Source organism: Mus musculus, chromosome 4, assembly GCF_000001635.26.
Source record: "Mus musculus strain C57BL/6J chromosome 4, GRCm38.p6 C57BL/6J".
NCBI lineage: Eukaryota > Metazoa > Chordata > Mammalia > Rodentia > Muridae > Mus > Mus musculus.
Window position 1 is genome coordinate 93564019 of NC_000070.6, and position 16491 is coordinate 93580509.

General features: G+C 37.9%; 1 non-coding gene across 1 annotated transcript; it reads left to right on the forward strand.

The window, feature by feature from the left end:
* The first annotated feature begins 15144 nt into the window (after positions 1 to 15144).
* Positions 15145 to 15285, forward strand: LOC115490053. The gene has a single exon (XR_003955487.1). It is a non-coding gene; the product is annotated as a small nucleolar RNA SNORA48 (small nucleolar RNA).
* The last annotated feature ends 1206 nt before the right edge of the window (positions 15286 to 16491 follow it).

Consider the following 16491-nt stretch of genomic DNA (forward strand, 5'->3'; position numbering starts at 1 on the left):
GATGCTGGCACAGGATCTATGTGAACACTGAGAGTTTCTCATGCACTTAAAAATGCAGTAGTCAACTTTACTCCTGTAACAAAGAGACATAAAGCAAATGGCTCAAGTAACAAAGTTTTTGTTTTTGTTTTGGTTGTGGTTTTGGGTTTGAATTTGAGTTTGTTTTTTTCCTTAGAGATCTAAAGGCAAAGAGTCTGAGAAGGGTAAGTTAAATTCCAGGGAGGATTTTCTTTCTGTCTTGTAAATGATTGTGTATCAGCCTCTCATGAGGAAAAAGAATTATAAGTCTCTGGTATCTTCTCATAAAGAGAATCTTCTTATAATCTCAACATAGTCACATCCCAAGTCTACTCTCTCAATTCCACTTCATCAAGGGTTTCAGCTTCAATATATGAATTTGAGGGGGCTAATAATAAGTTCCATGACATTATGTTTACTTTAATCAGGAATCTGGGAGACTGGAGAAATGTCGTCCTTCTGAAGTTGATACTGACCAAGTATTTGGTGAGTCCAGGTTGTCTCAAGAGAGAAAACATATGATTTGATTCTACATTCAGTTTCCATGGAATTGAAAGTGTCTTGCAAAAGGGGGCAGAGACATTTAAAGAAAAATCAGAAAACAGCTGTTTATGAGACACTTCTTCATAGTGGGTAAATCTGGAATCCTTGCTCAACTAATCCAAGATCTAATCTTTATTTCCCTAGTTGGGATGACTTTGGCCAGATCATTTATCCTAAGTCCAATGAACTGATAAAAAGCAGCTAGCGTGTGAGATTATTACAAGAGCTGAGTACATATGTGCATGTAATGCTTTACAACATATTATAGTCTACTACTGAGAAATGACTTGACTCTTCCAATTTTTAGCTTATTACTTTACTAGATGTTGAATACCTATGATGTGATAGGCACTTTTCTTATATTGCATGATTTTTTTTACTATAGAAAAATAGAAATATAATTCATATATATTTGTTCATTTATTTTTCATTCATTGACTCAGCAATTTGGTAAATAACAATGGAACAGACTTTTATGGCAGCCCTTATTTGTGTTGCTAGGGTGCTCTGCCCAGCTGCTCCTCACTGTTTGTAGCTCCTAGAGGTGTTCTGGAGACTGCACATTCAAACATTGCCAGTTCATCTTCTTTTCCTATATTTCTGCTACTTCAGCTTTTTGACACTGATTTTTTTAACATCCATATTTCCAATTACTGACTCTATATCACACCTGGGAGGCTTCTAAGACTCGCTAAACACACGAAGCAGTGAATTGTGGATATGCAATCTCAGCTCACTTACTCTCCATTCAAACTTTCAGCAACTTTTTCAGCTGCTTAAACAAAAGCTCGCAATCATCCTTGACTCTATTCTTGTCTCACACCTGTATCCTGGAAGCCTTGCTTTCAGAATCTACCTAGGACTTAACCACTTTTTGTTTCTATCATGTCTGTCCTCATCCCAGTCTACTGACTTCTTCCATGTGCATCATTGCTAAACTGCTTTGAGTCCATTTGTTTCTACACTTGCTTCCCTGAAACATACTCAGTCTATCAGGGCAATTCATTTTAAGGATCTCCATTACTGCAGTAGGATCGATTTCTTCTTATTTATTTTATTAGTATGCTTACATGTAAGTTTAAAAATTGGACAACAGTTAAAATCGACCTGTGACACTTTCTAAATAGTCTCATTGAGTAATTTAAAGATACCATGAAGAAAATGTGAGAGAAAATATATAATCATATGTGTATACAGTGTATAGGAAAAACTCAAATGTGTATACATACACACACAAACACACACACACACACACACACACACACACACACACACGCACGCAAAGTGTGAAGAGTAAAAGACTGAAATTCTCAGTAGCAAGTATAGGGCATGTGGACCAGGCCACCAAAGGAGCTGGCATGGAACTGGTGGGATTAAGCAAATTCAGACCCTAGAAATCTCAACATTGAATTTTTAACCCCATCTGAGACTGGCAGGAGTGGGACTAACTTCCTCCCTATTTCTATACCTGCCTCAGAGCATGTAACCTACCATTTCTCACCCAGTTTGTCACAGAGAGTCATCAGCTGAAATTCTTCCCCATGTAAATAGAGCATCACCAGAATCTTAGTCTCAGCCAATAGAACACATTCACTCCCCGAATCCCACCCCACTCCCCATGCTTCACATAGTCTATGTCAACATGTAATAAAGGACACAAACTATTCCACCATGGTTCATCTGAGACTGGCTGGTTTTGCTGAACTATAACATTTGGGAGAAGACACCATCTCTAAGTACTCATTTTTGGGCATTTGAACACACTTGCATGGTTAGGTTCCCATTGTTTGCAGAGGATCACATCAGAGCTTACCCCTTGGGTCTGCCTGAATATCTTTAATCCTTTTCTAAGATCTGTAACACTAGTCCAGCGTTCCTGGCCAGACCAAATGCAGATCCCATTCATCCTAGACTCTGCTTGACCCCTCTTGGCCTGGCTTGCAGCCTTCTCTGACACAGGGAGAATTGGACCAGGGACCTCACCTGTTCCAGAATTCTCCCAGAATTCTCTGAGCTGGTATAATGGTTGGTAGTTTTCAGACACCCTGAGAGGAGAGGCAAAACTTAGAATGACAAACATGATTCAAGGCATCATGGTGAATCAAGATAGTGAAAGTAGAATTGTTTATATACAATATTAGATTAAAATTTATATATCCAAGTCCAGATTGTTAGCATAAAAGTACTTTGCAAAGAGTCTTTTGACTCTTCTTTGGGTAATGGCTAGGGCAATACATGATAGAGGATGAAAGGGAACGAACCTTCTCCAAGCTTAAGCTGAGAGTTCTTGGGCAAATACATAGCACTTCTGTCGCAGATGTAAGAACAGCAGGGACAAAAAAGTTAGACTCCTAAAAGTAGGTCTCAATAGACAAACAGATGATGCTCCAGTAGTTCATTTGGAAATTAATTATATGAAATTCATGACTTTTCCCCCACAAAAATGCTGTTATTCACAGTAGTGCTGTGAGCAATGTGAGTATCCCATGGCCAACACATAAACGCTTACTTAACTCATAATGATACTGAATTTGCTGCTCAGAGGAAAATAATATTCTCGTGCAACGTGTAATGAAAGAACACAGGGAAAAAACCTATAAGCTTGAATAAAAAAACAGAGTCTTATTTCTCTTGAGGGCCACTGCTGAGTGAGCACACTTAATTAAAAGAGGATGAAGGAGCAGAGGAAGGTGTTGAGGGAGGGGAAAAAGAACTGCTAAAAACTCACATGGATTTTAGATATGAGCAGTTTTGGTTACTGTCTTATTTCACTTGGACACAGAAGCCACTATTTTCCCTTGAGATAGCAATATCTATTTGTAGTATTTCTTTTGTTTATTGGCATGACATTTATCATTATCTTGCAAATTTTCAATACAAAGCATGAAGGAGAAAAAATATAAAATAAAATTTTGTTTAAGAACGTGAAGAAAAAAGAGAGAGCAGAATTAATGAGTTTATGTATCTATGAAAAGAATAGTTTATAAGGAGTTAGTAAAGAAAGCAAAAAGGATCACACTGTGTATTTTGCTTTGGGCAGATGATTCACTCCAGAGGTAACTATGGACAGTCTTGTGGCTTTTAGTGTAAGACAAGGATAAAAAACACTGACGTTTAACTGAATGTCTTTCTCTTTAATCATCTTCATGAGGGTACACTGCAATAAACTGATGTAGTGATAAAGTATTTCAATTTAACTGACAAATAAGATTTTAATTGTCCATACATTTTCTTTAGCTTTCTGGTATATGCAGTTCTAACTGTAGTTAAAGGTACCAGATGATCACTGTTTTAGGCTAGAATAACAAAGCACAAGGCCAGGAGGGTGGCACGGTGGAAGAAATACTGAAGGAAGCAAAGAAACAAAAGTCCCATTTTGTCTTTTGTGGGATAATCTAGCATTTAAAAATTAATGTTTTCTAATTTCCCATTTACTACAGTTTTATCTGTGTGCAATGTTGCTAAGAATGCTATCAGGATGTTATCTGGAGAGACAGAGCTGTGCCACTCGGGAGAGCATGACTAACAGAGCTTATTCTACAGCACTTGGCTCACACGGATGATGTTTTCACATACAATCCTTCCTTTCTATTTACCTCCCATGTCTTAACTGTGAAAAGTCATTGTGAACATTACAGGGGTATATGTGTATAAAGATCACATGTTAAGTCCAACATATGGTGACTAGTCAATAAGTGTTAGCTATTATAACTCACACCAAGCAAATGTTTTGACATGCAGTTCCTTTATCTGCCAGAAATTAGATTTTAGTTTCAAGAATATTGGAATACATTTAACGTCAAACTATGCCAAGTATATATTGATTTTCTCATGTATTTTAGATGGACTATTTTAGAGATTTATAGCATTTCAAGGTCATTTTTTGCTGACCAACAGATGTCAATATTTATTACACTCTTGAAGAATGTCTATCGTGTTATCATAAAATTTGTCAGAAGGTTAAAGTTTTGGTGCTGCATTTTAATTTGCAAATTGCTGATAAAAGGTTTTATGAATAGAACTTGTTCTCTGAAAGCTATGATGACTAGCCATGACAGAAGCGGGGTTGCTTCTAGAAGCTTCCATAGGGCTTCTTCACTGGCACTCATCACTCCTTTTCTTCACCTGCATTTCCAAGTCTATAATACATAAACTGTAGAGGAACTTCAGTCCAGGAAGATGGCTGTTCTGGCAAGGAAGGACATCCAGTGTTCTTCAAGATCTGTGTGAGTCTATGTGATCTGGCTGGAATGCAGACACACTCTGGATTACAGGATGATCTGACTAGAATACAAACATGTTCTTATTATACACCTTTAATCCATAACAATGAGGGTAAGATTAGTTTGTAGAAGGAAGCAGCCATGTTTGAAAGTGATGTCTAACTGAGAGGCAGACAAAGTGACAAATCAGAGAAAGATTTGATATAATGCTTCAGAGATAGGATACACCCGACTCTTAAGAAAAAGAGAGACAACTTTAGAGTAGTGCAGGGTGTGGTGTGTGTTTGTGTGTGTGTGTGTGTGTGTGTGTGTGTGTGTGTGTGTGTGTGTGTGTGTGTGTATGTGTGTGTGTATGGCAGTTTTACCAGGACTGTTTTACAAAGACAGGATAAGGAGAAAACAAGCTAAACACAGGTAGAGGCAGAATGACGCAGGGAAGAAGGAGACAGAAGATTAGAACATATTTCCATAGTTAGCATGAGGGCAAGCAGAAGTTTTCAGTCAGAAGTCGAGAGAAGCTGGATTTAATCAGTCAGTTTGGAGAGGAGTTTTGAGCCAGGACAGTAGAGTTGAACCAGCCAGAGTTCAGAATAAACTAGAAAGAATGAGTTTATTCAACAGTAAGCCTCCAAGATGACAATTACATCTGAGGAATAAAAAGTAAGTTAGATTGGATGGCTCTAGTTGGTATATACTGGTGCCTCAAGTTCAATAATGTAAGATGTACCAAATTTGTTGAAAATCCCCATAGTCTCCAGATTCACCATCAACTGTGTTTAAGACACTTGTTTCCCAAACTTTTATTAGGTAAAAGGCTATCCTTAAATCTTCAAAGCACATAGTCAATAAATATTAATAAGGTCCTTCCCTTTGCTACCTAAACCATGTTTAGGGATATATATATATATATATATATATATATATATATATATATATATATATGTATATATATATATATATATATAATTTATGTTCAAAGTTTCTCAACTATAAACAACTCCCATAGACTAACATGCAAGCTCCCAAAGGATACAAAGCTACATGTGAACCATTACACCCCTATACCTCTGGTTTTATCTTATAGCCAGGTTGCTCTGTGATATGGAGTAATGTGGGTGATACAGGTATTATCTTTGGGTTTGTAGATCAGTTCCTGGCACACATGAACATTCATTACATGTTATTTCAGTTTGCTTACCACAATATCTACATTTTGATTAGCCTGATCACTTACTGTCCCTGTTCATCCCACTTCTGGATGGTAGCATGTTTTAGCATGCAAAAGTGCATACCACAGCTGACGTATTAATAATATTCTAAAGAAGTGTTCTGATAAACTATTCTGTTGTCTTGGTTTCTTTTGTTTTGGGTTTTTGTTGTATTGGGTTTTTTGTTGTTGTGTTTTATTTTGTTGGTTTCATTTTTGTTCTTATTCTTCATGGCTCATATATAAGTTCATACAGATAAGGAGTATCCTAATTAGGGTTACTATTGCTGTGTTGAAAGACCATGATCAAAGCAAATTGGGAAAAAAAGGGTTTGTTTGTTTTATACTTCCATATCACTGTTCATCACTGAAGGATGCCAGGATAAGCAGGGCAGGGACATGGAGGCAGGAACTGTTGGAGAGGCGATAGAAGGGTTCTGCTTACTGGCTTGTGCCTCATGCCTTGCATAGCTTGCTTTCTTATAGCCCCCAGGACCACAAGCCTAGGGATGGCATCACCCACAATGGTCTTCTTCCCTATCCGTCACTTGTTAAAAAAATGCCCCATAGGCTTGCTTGTAGCCTTATATTGTGGAAACATTTTATCGATTGAGATTCTCTACTCTTGGATGATTATAGCTAGTATCAAGTCGACTTACACTAACCAGCACAAGAAGTATGCTTGCTTCTTTAGCTACTATTTGCAATGTGCACACTATTAAATATGACAACACAAAAATCAATAACAGAGTTACCATGGGTTGAAATATAGCATTTCAGAAATTTTGTTTTCAGAATTTTATTTTTTCATAACTTATTAGGAAATCATACATTATAAAGTAATTGCAGTTCTGACTATTTTCCCAGGCCTAGATATTAAAGTCTATATATAAATTTTTTGTTTCAACTGTCTCTCTCTCTCTCTCCCCATGTGTGTGTGTATGTGTGTGTAAGTGTGCGTGTGTATGTGTATGTGTGTGTGTGTGTGTGTGTGTGTGTGTGTGTGTGTGTGTGTGTGTGTGTGTGTGAAATTAGACAGACAACTTTGATAAAGGTCCAGTGGATCCTGGAGGAGCAATGTTGTGGAACTTACAACATGAGATCAGAATGGTACCTGAGGATTGGAGCACACTGATGATACAGAAATAGGCGGATGGAAGAGAAGCCAGAAGGTCAACAGGAACAAAATATGGATGAAATTCTCAAGATGAAATCTACCTGTTGAATGTTAATTTTAATAACCAGGATGAGGTGGCAGACAATTTTAATCCCATTACCCAGAAGTCAGAAGCAGGTGAATCTCTGTGAATTTAAAGTCACCTGGTCTGCATAGTGAGTCCCAGGACAGCCATAGTTATCTAGAGAGCCTATCAAATAAATAAATAAATACATAAATAAATACATACATACATACACACATACATACATAAATACATAAATAAAATGTAATAAAAATAGATGAATCTGGAGAAGAGATAAGAAACACACTGAATCTTTTTTTTTGTTTTGTTTTTTTTTTTTTTTTTTTTTTTTTTTTGGTTTTTTGAGACAGGGTTTCTCTGTGTAGCCCTGGCTGTTCTGGAACTCACTTTGTAGACCAGGCTGGCCTTGAACTCAGAAATCTGCCTGCTTCTGCCTCCTGAGTGCTGGGATTAAAGGCATGTGCCACCACGCCTGGCTTCAAACTGAATCTTAAATAGACCAATTACAATTCATTGTGAAGAACATTTGCATATAAAGATGTTTGGACAAAATGGTATATTGTGTGAAACACTGAATCTTCCATGGTGAGATGATTTGTTTTAATTAGTTAATTATATCATCTTTTCTTTTTGCTGGTAAGGTTGAATGACAGAGGGCAGATATGAAGAAATGGAGAGAAGACAGAGAAAATAATATTTATTTTTAAAGTAATTGAGGTTATATTTGTTCATGGATCTTCTAAATTGGAAGTCTCCAAGCACAACAACTCAAATGGTGGGTGGAATATGAAAAGCCAATACTCCTTTCCAGAGAGTTGAAGAATACTTGCTGTACCTAAACACCTGTGCAACGAATGCTGACTTAGTCATTTATCTTATTTTTTTTTCATTATTTTTTTTCATTTTTTATTAGGTATTTAGCTCATTTACATTTCCAATGCTATACCAAAAGTCCCCCATATCCACCCACCCCCACTCCCCTGCCCACCCACTCCCCCTTTTTGGCCCTGGTGTTCCCCTGTACTGGGGCATATAAAGTTTGCAAGTCCAATGGGCCTCTCTTTCCAGTGATGGCCGACTAGGCCATCTTTTGATATATATGCAGCTAGAGTCAAGAGCTCCGGGGTACTGGTTAGTTCATAATGTTGTTCCACCTATAGGGTTGCAGATCCCTTTAGCTCCTTGGCTACTTTCTCTAGCTCCTCCATTGGGAGCCCTATGATCCATTCATTAGCTGACTGTGAGCATCCACTTCTGTGTTTGCTAGGCCCCGGCATAGTCTCACAAGAGACAGCTACATCTGGGTCCTTTCAATAAAATCTTGCTAGTGTATGCAATGGTGTCAGCGTTTGGATGCTGATTATGGGGTGGATCCCTGGATATGGCAGTCTCTACATGGTCCATCCTTTCATCTCAGCTCCAAACTTTGTCTCTGTAACTCCTTCCATGGGTGTTTTGTTCCCAAATCTAAGGAGGGGCATAGTGTCCACACTTCAGTCTTCATTCTTCTTGAGTTTCATGTGTTTAGCAAATTATCATTTATCTTATTGATGTAACATTCTAAATCCGTGGTTCACTGTTCCTTATCCTCTGTAGGGTCGGGAATGGGATGAGTGACCCAAAGGATCTGCCTTTTTTTGTTGTTTCTCAATCTCTCTAGCACATCAGATACATATGTTCTTCTTCTGGCATTGGAAAAGTTTGAATGGAGTCTGTAAGCCAAGAGCAGGCTTTCCCTGCTCAGTATCATGACAATCCAAGCATGGAAAGAAACACAAAGGTGATTCTGACAGAAAGAAAAACCATTTTCCCCAATATTTGTTTTTGCATTAAAAAACAAAAGCAAGCAAAGAAACCTGGGCTTTAGATTTTAGTTGGTTCAGAGCCCACAGACAGGAAGGACTATGACCAATTCTTAAGGAGTCTTTTCAAAGGCCTTTTGATCTGGGTCAAGTAAGTCTGGATATTTACATTTCACAAGCAGGAAGAAATACTAGTAGAATGCTCTAGGAAACACTGTTTTACCACTTAAAATACAAAAAAGAAATCCAATAGGAAAGTTATTGACGAATCTCTTTCCCAGGAAAACCCCATAAACTTTAAATAAAAGAACTACCCTGCATTGCCTGAACTTCATACAGACCACCAGAGGGCAAATGTAGCTATAAAGAAAGGTAAAAATATACTTTGAATTTACCTACAGTAAAAACGCTTCAAAGCACACTTGGGAAGTTGGGTATACTACATTATGTGCACAATTTTGCTAGAAGGAACAAGATTGGATCCTTTAATTTCTCTTGTGGGACTCTTCAGTCCTTTTACTATAGACTAGCAAGGATTCACTGTAAAGGTACATGAAGGATAGAAAAAAAGTCTAGCATGATTTGTTTTAGGAAACACAAAAACAAGAATTAACATGGGACCTCTTATTTATGGTAAAGGGCACTGCATGGATCATTAGTAATATTAGCATTATTAGTGGAATATGTATTTGAAGGAATACTTTCCTGCAAAAGAAATAAAACTATAAATCTAATAGCTAGAAAGGGGATGTAACTATGCATTTTAAAGATCATAATTGAAAAAGAAAATATGTTCTACTCCTTCAGAGAAGTAAAAAGGATTATTCTGTTTAATCTTCTATGAGTTCAATATATGTAGTTCAATCCAGCAGGGCTCCTGTGGGGATTTAATTAACGATATTTTGTGGCTCCAATTAGAATGAGATTCTTAACCTTTCTAATGTGCTGACCTACCTTTACAGGGAAGAAAAATTATACCACAGGCATACCAAGTAATTAAATTTACATTAATGCTACCAAGAAATGTGAGCAACTTTTCCATGTTGGGAAATACCCCAAAAGGTCACTAGGTCTGAAACTTTCTACTTGTAAGTATAGTAAACAGTTTCCTGACATGACATACACACCACAATGTCTCATTCCAGGAACATTAACATCTGAATTGTTCTCTTGGGGTGAATCATCATTGTGGCAGAAGTGAGGATGTATCAGTGTAGAAATTATAAATTCCAGTAAAGAATCTGTTACAGCTATAGTCCACACATATTCAGGTTTCATGGAGTGCTCTAGGAAGGCTCTGTTGACCAAGAGATGAAGTATCTAGCTGGTACAAATGGCCTAATATGTGTCAGGTCAAAGTTTAGAAATAGATTTTTTATTACGTAAAATGAGCCAGATATATATGGATAAGCATTTCTAAGGTAATATTACCTAGAACATTTAACCTCATAGAAATAGCATCACACTGAGTGAGGTAACACAATCACAAAAGAACTCAAATGATATGTACTCACTGATAAGTGGATATTAGCCCAGAAACTTAGTATACCGGAGATATAAGATACAAGTTGCAAAACACATGAAACTGAAGAAGAACGAAGACCAAAGTGTGGACACTTTGTTCCTTCTTAGAATTGGAAACAATCACCCATGGTAGGAGTTACAGAGACAAAGTTTAGAGCTGAGACAAAAGGATGGACCATCTAGAGACTGCCATATCCAGGGATCCATCCCATAATTAGCCTCTAAATGATGACACCATTGCATACACTAGCAAGCATTGGCTGAAAGGACCCAGATATAGCTGTCTCTTGTGAGAATAGGCCGGGGCCTAGCAAACACAGAAGTGGATGCTCACAGTCAGCTATTGGATGGAGCACAGGGCCCCCAATGGAGGAGCTAGAGAAAGTACCCAAGGAGCTAAAGAGATCTGCAACCCTATAGATGCAACAACATTATGAACTAACCAGTATCCCGGAGCTCTTGACTCTAGTTGCATAAGTATCAAAAGATGGCCTAGTCGGCCATCACTGGAAAGAGAGGCCCATTGGACACGCAAACTTTATATGCCCCAGTACAGGGGAATGCCTGGGCCAAAAAATGGGAATGGGTGGGTAGGGAAGTGGGGGGGAGGGTATGGGGGACTTTTGGGATAGCATTCTAAATGTAATTGAGGAAAATACATAATAATAAAAAATATTAAAAAAAAAGAAATAGACATACAAATGCTGGGTGCTGGGAATGCAGAGAGAGAAATAATGAGAATTGTGTTATGGGTGCAAATAATTGAGTTCTGAGAATAGATAGTAGCAATATCGGCCAAATAAAGTGAATGAAATTAATGCTACTGGATGTATGTTTACACATGGTCAAAACTAGGGCAGGAGGAGTATCTTAGTGGTGAAAGGACCCTGACTACTCTGACAGAGGACCAGGTTTCAGATCCCATACTGGCTTGCAGTATATATGTGTGTGTATATATATATGGAGAGAGAGACAGAGAGAAACAGAGAGACAGAGAGAAAGAGAGAGAGAGACAGAGAGAGACACAAACATACACATACATTCACACATGCAGGCAAATATAAACACACACACATAATAAACACACATGTACACACATACACATGGTTAAAGTTGTGAATTTGATTTTATGCATATTTGACAATCAAGTGAAATAGCCCACATAGGCATGTCCTCCCATCCTCACCCCATCCACCACTATCTTTCTTTCTCTGTTAAATAACCAGAGCAAGAATACTAAAAACTAAAATAATTATATTATGATAGTATTTGAATTGATAACAAACTTTATATTTTAGATTTCACAAAACAAAGAATAAATAGTTTGTGGAGTTGAAAAATTAAATCAAGTAGTATCTTAAAAGGCTCTATTAAATAAGATATTGATATTAAAAATTGATGCTAAATAGGAACACATGTGTATGAAGTCCCTAAATACTGAATTATCTTTTCCTCCAGATTCTCCTAATTAAAAGAAAATCTATTGCCCTAAGAATGATTTGTATGCTAAGACCAGCCTAAATTTAGAGCTGTGTTTGGCCCCTAGATCTGTTTCTTATGATTCAGCAGTCCTTTTTTGAGTGTGTCGGAGCCATGCATAAATTCATTTCCTTCTTATTGTGAATGATTTGACCCCTTTTTCCTACTTTCCTCCCTCTCTCTCCCTTACTCCCTCCCCCCCCACACAAGCACACCTTACCCCACCTCTGTGATGCTAGAATGAGAGGTTTTGTGTCATTATGCTCAGCTTTTTTTGTTGTTTGTTTCTATTTTAAAACAAAATAATCCTATAGATATATATATATATATATATAATTAAGTAGGTAAACAAATTCATTACAGAGTTCTAATTTTTACTTAAAATGGAGCACAGAATGTATATGTTACACACCTAGTCCTCCAGAGTTGAAACCGTTCCTCCCAGGAGGAGGAAGGAAGATTCTAAGACTAAGGAAGATCACAAAACTTACAGGGCTGAAGACAACTATGAAATATAGAATGATCATAGGGAATCTCACCATGCCTCATTCTTTAGTATGCATTTCATGCACGCAGCAGGAAATTGCTGGGAGGAGACTTTGTTAGAGCTGCTTGCAAGTTATATAGGGAGATGTGCAGCTTTCCTGAGACCTGATCCACACTGGGATGGACTTGTTCATGTCATAGTTTTCATGAAACTCAGTGGGTTCTCATGTCTTTGTATAATTAAAATATTTTATAATCTCCAAAGGAGTAACTTAACTAGGAAAATGCTGCAAAGAAACATAAAATGTATTTCTAGTGATCTTTTTAAAATCAACTTACCTGTAAAGATTATCCGAGTGTGTACCCACTTTATAAACAGGCTGATAAGTCAACCCCTAAGCAAGCTCACTGCATACTATTTAAATCATTGATTGAGTGATGAACAGTAATAATGATGTTTTTAGTTCAAGTTCCCCAAACAGTTAGGTTGTTTTTTTTTCCTTCTTCTTTGATGATTACTCTTCTGGCTTACAGCTGCTGTTCCCCCTCCTAAACATTCTCAATGCTTTGATACAGGTCTGAGGTAGGACAGGGTAGTGAGTTCATATCATAAACTAAATGGGAGATATCATTTCAATAATACCATGACTTCAATTATTCCTAAGTTTAGCTCAGACTGTTCTATTTTTGTATGCAAGTGAATGGTTAATTATAAGCAAATCCTCATATTTGATATACATGTTGAATTGCATAATTAAATTTACTTAGATATATTACTCCTAGATTCTATACTGGGTTCTTTGAAAAATTTTACATATGTTTAGTCATTAAATATGAAAACAAAAGGGAATGAATGTGAATTTACACATAAATAATCTACCCTATCCTACCTTTCTATATTTTTGCATGCAATGAATGTAAGCAATTTCTATTCTCACTTTTCCCTTCAAAAGGCATTACTGCATTTGAGCATGTGAAAGACTAGAATTGTCCCCCAGGGCAATTACATTTGAATCCAAGTTTTAATGTCTTGTTTTTGTTCTTCTGGCAGTGAAAAAATATATAGCAAACGATGACTAGGTATTTCCATGTGAACAGCTTTTAATTTTTACATTCTGGTGTTCCTTATATATTACATTTACTATGAATGTATTATACAAGCTTAGGTGATTATCTTAAATCTGATAAGAATAATTAAACAAAACATCAACTCTTTCAGACGTTAAGCTTATTCTATATGGCCAACTGATTACAAAGCTTCTAATATATTTTCACAAATGACTTTAAATTTGATGCTTGGATTGCACAATGATTTGCTTATATGGAATTAACCTATTCACAGTGGCTGAATAGTCCATTCAAATAGTTTTTAAAATGGAGAGAGAATATTATGCATAATAGTTTCAGAGAAAGATACAGACAATTAAGTATAAATTTTACTTAGTAATTGCTTAAATGTTCAAAGGCTCAGTGACCCAGTGAGGAATTAAAAAATATAGATTCATGGGTCTCATATATCTATCTACTAAGCAAGACTCCTGGAGTACAGTTTAGAAGTTTGCATTTCTAGAGAACCTGCCCAGAAGACTGTGATATATAAATGTGTTTGGGAAGCACACATCAATCACTTAATTCTTCTTCTTATAAATGTCCAAATGAAAAGATTAAAGGAACCACAATACACTAAGCTGCCCAGAAAAATATGGTAAAGATATCTACTGCATGAAAATCTATTTTCAAAGCATTATTTTTTATACTTGTTTTGTTTTCCTACAAATGCAGAGTGAATTCATTTGGAAATTTCCAGCTCTCCACTTCATTTTGCTGCCTAGGGCACATAGTAAAAATCTATGTTCTGATTCTAGTGGGGTATGCTCGACAGAGCTGGGAGTATTGCCAGACAATAAGAAGAAAGTAAATAGGTTGGAAGAAAAGTAATAAAGGTGAAAGATTGTTAGATTCGTTCAGTAAATGTTCATTGCTAGATATTTTTTTCAGTGATTTTTCTCATTTAAATTTCAGAAAACTGTAAAGGATATACAGTTCTTAATTGTTAAAGAAAATATTAAGATCATATAGAATTAAGCCACTTGAAGTACATAGGATCTAGAGAAAATATTTAATAGCTATTGACTTGCCCAGGTTCATGGCCAGGAAATGGACTCTGCACTTTTGATGATCTGTATGTTGAATGGCTTAGCACAGATTCTGGGGAGCAGTTCATATTGAAATAGGGGAACAAATCCCCATAGAGGCCAAAGACCTGAAACTCTAACATATAATTTATCGTATAGCCTTGCCTACGAACATAAGTAAATGAGCTATCCTTTTCTCTTTTAACCACCTCCAATTCATATTTTGAATCCCTTTTCTCTTTGCTAGTGACTTATAATAACTATTTTAACATTTTCATATTAAATTATTTGTTGTTTTAATAAAAACTAAACCACTATAAAGAAAAAAAAGTTGGGAAGTGCCACAAAATGTGAATCAGAAAAATGTAACAGTTGCAACAAAAAATAAGTTGCAAGTAACTATACCAGTAAAATATATCAGCCACATGAAATGATTGAAGGTTTACAATAAAAGTCAGAGACCATCCAATGAATATATAACTTAGAGTAAAACATCAGCTTTTACATAGTTTAAAAACATGATGTCCCCACTGGCAATGGGCAAAAAGATACTTTGTTGGTAGTGTTCTTATATCGGTCAGGGGCGGAGCAGATGGCAGTCCCTTGTTTATCCTAGCCTGATGCCTGGCTTGGTGGCCAAAGCTGTTTTATGTCTAGGACATATCAAATGAAATTAAATCCAGTCAGGATGACAGAGTTCTGCCATGTCACACAGTGTGAGCTGGAAAGGATGCCCACAGGTTTATTACTAAGCAGTGCAGCATGGGAGAAAGACAGACAGACTTGTAGACCTATAGACTTCCATGCCACCCACAGACCTGCCCTCCTATGCTTGACACAGGCAACCGTAGATACTCCCTTGTCTGAGGATGTCACCCACGGTCCCACCAGCCACATGGCCAGTCTGCAGCGGGAGCCACCACACTGTGTGAGGAGATGGTGGGCAGAGGGGCAAGAAAGACATGTGGAGCAGCGGGAACATTATGAAGATAGTTGGAACTCGAGAAATGAAGGTAGAGGGGAGTGGCCTGTTGATAGTGGCCAACCCTTGTTATGGGGCCCATGGTGAAGTCCCAGCCAGATGTGCCTCTGTCATTTGTGTGTCTGGATTTGTGGCTATGTAGCAGCTGGGATCAGGGTCAATGTCTGTGGACCACATGACCCACCTGGGACCACATGCATGCCCCGGGGCTGTGGAAAATAGGCCCCACCCTTCACTGGCTACAACCTCACTGGCTAGCCCTACCTCTGACCAGCAGCAACACTCTGGAGAATGGGCCTGAGCTTTGCCCAGGTCAGCTCAGTGGAGTTTTGTGTGAACAGCCCCAAGAGTATAAGTGTGAGAGAGCTGACCTCACCACGGATGTCAGGGTGATGCCACTACTCCTCTTACACTTGGGAAAATTGTCCACAGGGTCATGAGCTCAAGAGAGCTATCCTTGCCCTCACCAGCTGCAGAACTTGGAAGAGTGGGTCTTGTACCTCCCCTAGGCAACACAGTGGAACTGGCCTTGGTGACAAAGGCAAGGGTGAGTCAGCCTGGAGGGTGTGAGAGCAGAAGAGCTGGTCCAGCTGCTCACAGACTACAACATTTGGAAGAGTGGGCCCCATTCCTTACAGGTCAACAGAGTGGAGGCCTGGGTGCAGGTGAACCAACCGAAGGGCATGATAGCAGGAGAGCTGACCATATCTTCTGAAGACAGCATTGGATGGCCTAGCTAAAGCAGTGCTAGAGAGCTGCCCTGGTGGTACAGAGAAGGGAGAGCCTATAGGTTGACCAGGTAAGCTACCACATAGGCCTAGAACCAGGGCTCTGAGTTGTCCTACCCCAAAATCTGTATCATCTGTGAGTGACTGGGGCACATGAAAAGA